The 6019-nt window shown below is 36.9% G+C and overlaps 1 long non-coding RNA gene across 4 annotated transcripts; it reads right to left on the reverse strand.

Annotated features, from left to right (window-relative positions):
- Positions 1 to 399: 399 nt before the first annotated feature.
- LOC133501021 (uncharacterized) lies at positions 400 to 5252 on the reverse strand. 4 transcript variants are annotated; one of them, XR_009795073.1, is made up of 10 exons: positions 5205 to 5252; positions 4160 to 4248; positions 3808 to 4069; positions 1842 to 3733; positions 1649 to 1751; positions 1381 to 1452; positions 1131 to 1273; positions 904 to 1010; positions 725 to 789; positions 400 to 577 (listed from the first exon to the last, which is right to left on the reverse strand). It is a non-coding gene; the product is annotated as an uncharacterized LOC133501021 (long non-coding RNA). The 4 variants fall into 4 exon arrangements; XR_009795075.1 differs by having other exon boundaries at positions 871 to 1010; XR_009795074.1 differs by having other exon boundaries at positions 904 to 1045.
- Between the last annotated feature and the right edge of the window lie 767 nt (positions 5253 to 6019).

Here is a 6019-nt window from a genome sequence, read left to right on the forward strand (position 1 = left end):
AGGTACTGTGAAGGGCCCCGTGGCAGCTTTTTTTGGTTCCCAGATACCCACGAGCTTTCCAGCGGGCACAATATGTTGATTTAACGTTGAAACAACGTCCAGGTCCAACGTCGAAAATACATTGTTTTTACATTGTATTTATAAATTGTGACAATGTCACAATCCAACCTACAATCCACGTTGGTTTACAATATTGAAACCACATTGCTTTTACATTATATTCGTAAATTGCATTGACGTGACAATCCAACATACAATCAATGTTGCCATGCTACATGGAAATTGAGCCATTAAAACATTTGAACCTTTATTATGCAGTGTGAAACCACTGTTTTTCAATCAAACTACAAACAATTACTAACAATTAAGGTTAAACAGCCCACAGTAATACATGTATGTTTAACATTTAGAACAAATAACTTTTTTCAAAAAAAATTGAAAAAATTACTTTTTTCTTAAAGTATGTTACAAACAAAAGAAAATAAAGTGTAATGTTCCACTATTTGAACTTTGACTATGTGTCTCTCATATTTACTGTCCATCTGAGTTCCTCCTGTCCTGTTTCCTGCCACTGCATCTGTCAGGAAAACAGCACACAAATTACTTTCAATTGTATTAATAAATGTAATATTGTTTGAAAATTAAAACAAGTACAAAATCTTCATCTAATTCTCAACTCTATATTACTGGTAAAAAAATACATTCTGTACAAAATATATATTACCTCTTCAGGATCAGTTTGATATATTCTTTGAGGGTTACCCCTACACCTTTCAAGATTTGGGATTTCTGCAATTGAAGGAGGATGGCAAAATTCTGAATTAGTTTGTTGTGAAAATTAAACTCAACTTTTTCCATACTTAACCATACCAGTTTTGCAGAAGTAAAAGGGTCTTCAATCACCTTCTGTTCAAGGACAATGAAGTCGGCCAAAGATTTTATCTAGACAATGTCCATGTCCTCTTCTTGTGCTGGCCTATGGTCTTGATGCCTGGCGGTGTCCCTTATCTCTGTAAGCAGCAGAAATTCAGCATTTTCTGAAACCCTGAACAACAACACACGCACAATCCAAAAGATATAAATATGACACAAATGTCTGAAGACGAGTTATTGGTAGAGATTTGGCTTACTTTCTTCTGACGTGGGCCAACTCTCTTAGAAGAATGGGAGAGGCTCGTGGTTGGTGGTGGATGGCTTGAGGTTGATGGGAGATGGCTTTGTTTTGAATGTCTCAGGGTTCTTCATGGTGACAGTGAACCATCTGATCCACTGCCTAAAACAGTATGAATAAAGCAGAGTATCAGAGTACCCATTTTTTTATTGTGCTTTTTGGGCCAGATTTATTCTTATAAAAGCGCTTTAAACAGAACATGTATTTACTTTGATGGTCTTGCAGGGCAATTACAGGATAAGCATCACTTTGTGAATCTTCCACTTAGGAGGTTTTTGGTGCTGTAAAGAAAATAAACCATGACCTGCAATATCACATCACTGACATGTCGACAAATATAGTCATGACATCAATTGATTGAATTCCTGGACTCTTTTAAAAATTATCATATATATCAAAATTTAAAAACAAAACTTCTCAAGTTATACATTTACATAAAAAAATACTACATCAATGCTGGGGAGGGAGGATAAAAACCTGTTGTACAATCTTTAAAGGTTCTCTTTTTGATCTTCCGCTTCAGATACATCTTCACCCTCCACAGTAGTTATATCGTAGTCGTCACATTCATCATAGATCACTGGAATGAAAAAATATTCACGTTTGTAGAATTGATTCTAGCTAGAGAAAAGGACATTTGTGAATGAAACGTAACATTTTCTATCAATACCTGATGTGAACTTCATTTTAAGGAGTTTTAACTCCCACCATTTGTAGCCCTTTACAGACTTCTGTTTCTTCTTCAGAGCAGTTCGCTCATTTAACTTTGGCCAGTACAAGATATCTTCTGATGCATCAATCCAACACAATAGCACAACTCCCTTTTCTTCCACCTTTCCTTCAATCCACACACCTCTGGCCCACATCTTGATGTAACACTGACACACACACAAACACAACATGTCAAAATAAATCAAATCAATGAGTAAAGCAGTCACTGTGATTTGACGGGCACTTATGTGCCCGCGCGGCATCGCAATCACAAATCTGTACAGTCGAGCTCGAAAAATCACGCGCGTAAAATTTGTTACGAGTAGAAATACATAGCTATTGAAAGACGTCGTTTATTATGTGTAGTCTTGACCAATGTTCCCTCTAAGATGTGCCACTGTGCATAAAAAATAAACACTAGATTATAGCAATACACCATGACTAAATAAAATGATTTGATTATATGAATATATAGTTTAGAATTCAAATGTCTTTTGACCTCTTTAAAAATTTCTGTCTCTGTCTGTGCAGATTCAATAAATTAAGATTATGGTGTTAGGTAACAACTACATACTCGGGTTATTTACAGTTTATTACAGTTATTTTAAGGTCTTGAGATTCCATCCCTAATGTAGCATCCTATTTTTTCTGTGGTTATGAGCATATTTCTATAAATTGCAGGTGCTCCATCTGTTTGTCTCCGTGTGCCCTGCGATTGAGTGGCAACCAGTTCAGGGTGCCTGGTGATACAGTAGCTCCAGCACTCCTGCGACCCTCATGAGGAAAAGCAGCTTATATAATGGATAGATGTGTAAAAATTTACACTTCTATATGTTGTTTCTCACTTACATCGGACTTGTTGCCACAGAAGATTCTGCTCCAACTGACCAATCCATATCCTAAATGACTAAAGGGTGCTTGTTGGTGTTTGCATTTGAAGTCTTGACATGTATACACACTTGTGTAGTGGCCAGGTTTGAGTGGGCTCTTCACAAAAATACATTTTACAAAAAAGAAATGATATTCCAATTTGTTTTATTTTGAAAATATAACTAGAACAAGCCTTTGGTATTTTAGAGGTTGAAATGCTTCACTTCTGATTGATGAGTGATAATTCCAGGGTATAGGATAATACAACCAAAGGTAGATGGGATAAGCTCCAGCTTCCAGTGACCCTGAAAAGAATAAATATGCTAGAAAATTAATGCATGAACATCGACATCACGTACAGAGAATTGAAAATATGTTAGAACTGCTCAATCTTTTCCGCAGTTCATGGATATATTGCACATCGACATTCTCTGATAAATTCCAGTTCCACTTTTCTTTTTTGTGACACTATACATAATTTTCTTTGTGTAAAAATGCATTTATTGTATTTTTTAAAAATATTTAAGTAACTTACCAATAAGAATTATGTCAAATTCTACTAATGTCACATTACTGGTAAATTACCACGATTGCATAATTCTGAAGTGAGGAAACACAAGAAAATCATATGGCGAGGTCATATTTTGCCAGTCTGCTCACTGGTCTGTTAATAGTTAGAGAAGTTAAAACTAGTCACAGTAGGGTCAGCATGGCAAAGTATAGTGTTAAAGTAAGGAAAATTATTCTATCAATAGAGATTTGTTGCTTGTAATAAATTGTACAGCATGTTAGTCCACACCAACTTTCTCAAAAGACCCCGTGGAACAGGTCCCTTGAAACTTATTGGCTCATTCTTGTCATCCAAGATAGCTTTCCAGTACACTTGAAGAGTGCCAGCCTTTCAGAATGTGCACCTGTTGCCACAGCCTTGATTTTGCTTTTTGATCAGAGGGCACTTTGACAAAAGCAGGGCAGACAAGGCTGAAGAAGAAGAGGAGGCAAGAGAAAAGATCGTTATCGAATGTTCTCCACCGGACAATGAATTTTCCCCTCACCATTCAAATATATCTGTGGAATGCTTGAGTGATTCATTACAGCAGATTCTGAAGTGTGACAATAGACCTCAGAAATGAGTGATGGTATCTTTTTGCTGATTTCATTTCCCTGATCCTCCTTATCCCTCTGGCCTGTGTACCTCTATTAATTAGAAAGGAGGGATTTCCACTCGTCAACTGATGGGTTTCATGCCTTGGTCTGTCACAAATCTCCTGTCTATGCTATCTCATTTCCCAACCGATGACTCCTTTGGAACTGAAGCTGCAAGTCAGGGTGTCTTTGGTAAATCATATAAATATTTATAAAGTGATTAAGAAAGAATAATAAAGTTATAAGACGTTGGTTGGTTACCCTTGAACAGTGCACTGGATGACTCCACAGGAAGTGGAATGTATCCGACTGTGGCTGAATCCTTCTTTGTTTCTTGCAGTACTCTTTCACTAAAGAGAAAACATTCAGTTTCCAAGTTGGTTGAGATAATATTAAAATACAATATGCATGACTAAAAACGTTCATACGCTTCAACTTCTGAGTACTGTATTTTTTAGCCATTCAACAATTATAAGCAATGATAGGACAAACCAAAATTGGGAACAACTCATTGCTTTGCAAATCACAGGTACAGTAAGTCTTGAGTCTTTGTCCTCAAGTACCGAGTCAAGTTCCAAGTCGAGACAAACAAGTCCCGAATCAAGTCAGAAGTCCTACACTTTGAGTTTCGAGTCCTTTTGAGTTATTTTACCAACAAAATAAAAATATCTTTCAATGTGCAGAGGGCAGGAAATGACATTTTCTTGCCTACAAACAGTTCTCGAGTGTTGTTTAATTCAATTATGAATAGACCTCCATTAAACATTGGTATTTATGTATAAAAAAACATGACACATTAATTTGAAAAAAAGCGGAACTTGTTTGTAATCTTGTAAAAAGGTACCATTTTATCCATCTGTCATATCTTAGAGAACTCAGGAGAAAAATGTAAAATATTACATTAAAAAGAGGTGAAGAAAATGATGAAAAGAAGGCTGTAGTTTCATGTTAAATAGTCTGTGTTCTGATCAAATGTGAAAATGAGTGAAATTAAAAAAATACAGTATAAGACTGATTCTTGAGAATACAACGCTGACTAAAACAGACTGTAATGTACAGGATGCCCAGACAGTGGCCCACTGTGTGACTATTTTTGTGAATGATGACAAAGCTAGCTGCTAATACTGACACAAGCATATGTGACATCAGATCATGCGATTCCCACAACGCAATGGGGATTTTGGAGTGTGCCTACAACACTAGACCAGGAAGAAAAACCAATCTAGATGCCAGAGTTCTCTACTCTCACTCTGTCTGTAAGGCGATTTAATCAGACCATCGCATGGAATAAAAGTTGTGAACATACCCTCGCACAATGCATGGTTGGATCTATGACCAGCGAGGCTATATAGGCATTTGATGGTGTATATGGTAAATAGTAAATGGACTGCGCTTATATAACACTTGATCTACACCATCAAAGTGCCCGAAATGCTTTGTGATGCCTCACATTCACCCATTCACACACACCAATAGGAAACACCTACCAGGCCCACTGGGAGCAAAATTGGGTTCTGTGTCTTTCCCAAGGACACTTCGACATGTGGACAGTCCTAGAACCTGACATACTGAGTCACAGCCACCCAGCCTATCGTACTTCATCACCTTACTTAAACTACAAAAAACAAAGATGAACAGAAGGTTGCTAAAGGGAGTAGAGATGGGCGAAAATAAAACTGACAGTGTTGATTTTTTTAAGGAGTCTCACTGACTCTTTCGATTTGAATAAACCAAGTAAAGTATGCACCATTCGCATGCAGGTCACAAGCTTCATTTTTTCATGCACAGACACATTACAGATTATTATTATAATTAAGTATTTATGTCAAACAATACATTTATATACTCCAGTTATTTGGCTTCTGACGACATGGCAAACATTTGGTGTCTTGATTGCTTAAAAACACGTAAATGTATATTTAGCATTACTTACATAAATATCGCCAAACTCCTCCCATGCCTTAGTTCTTGATCAAAACAAAACAAGGATCAAAAACATCTCTGTCGCTAAATGGATCTGGTAGGAAGCCACCATGTTTTCAAAGGCATAAAACAATGACATCGCAGTGTGATTGCCTCAAGACGGAGCATATGCAGACGGAGTGCAGAGTGCACATTTCC

Source organism: Syngnathoides biaculeatus, chromosome 5, assembly GCF_019802595.1.
Source record: "Syngnathoides biaculeatus isolate LvHL_M chromosome 5, ASM1980259v1, whole genome shotgun sequence".
Taxonomy (NCBI): Eukaryota; Metazoa; Chordata; class Actinopteri; order Syngnathiformes; family Syngnathidae; genus Syngnathoides; species Syngnathoides biaculeatus.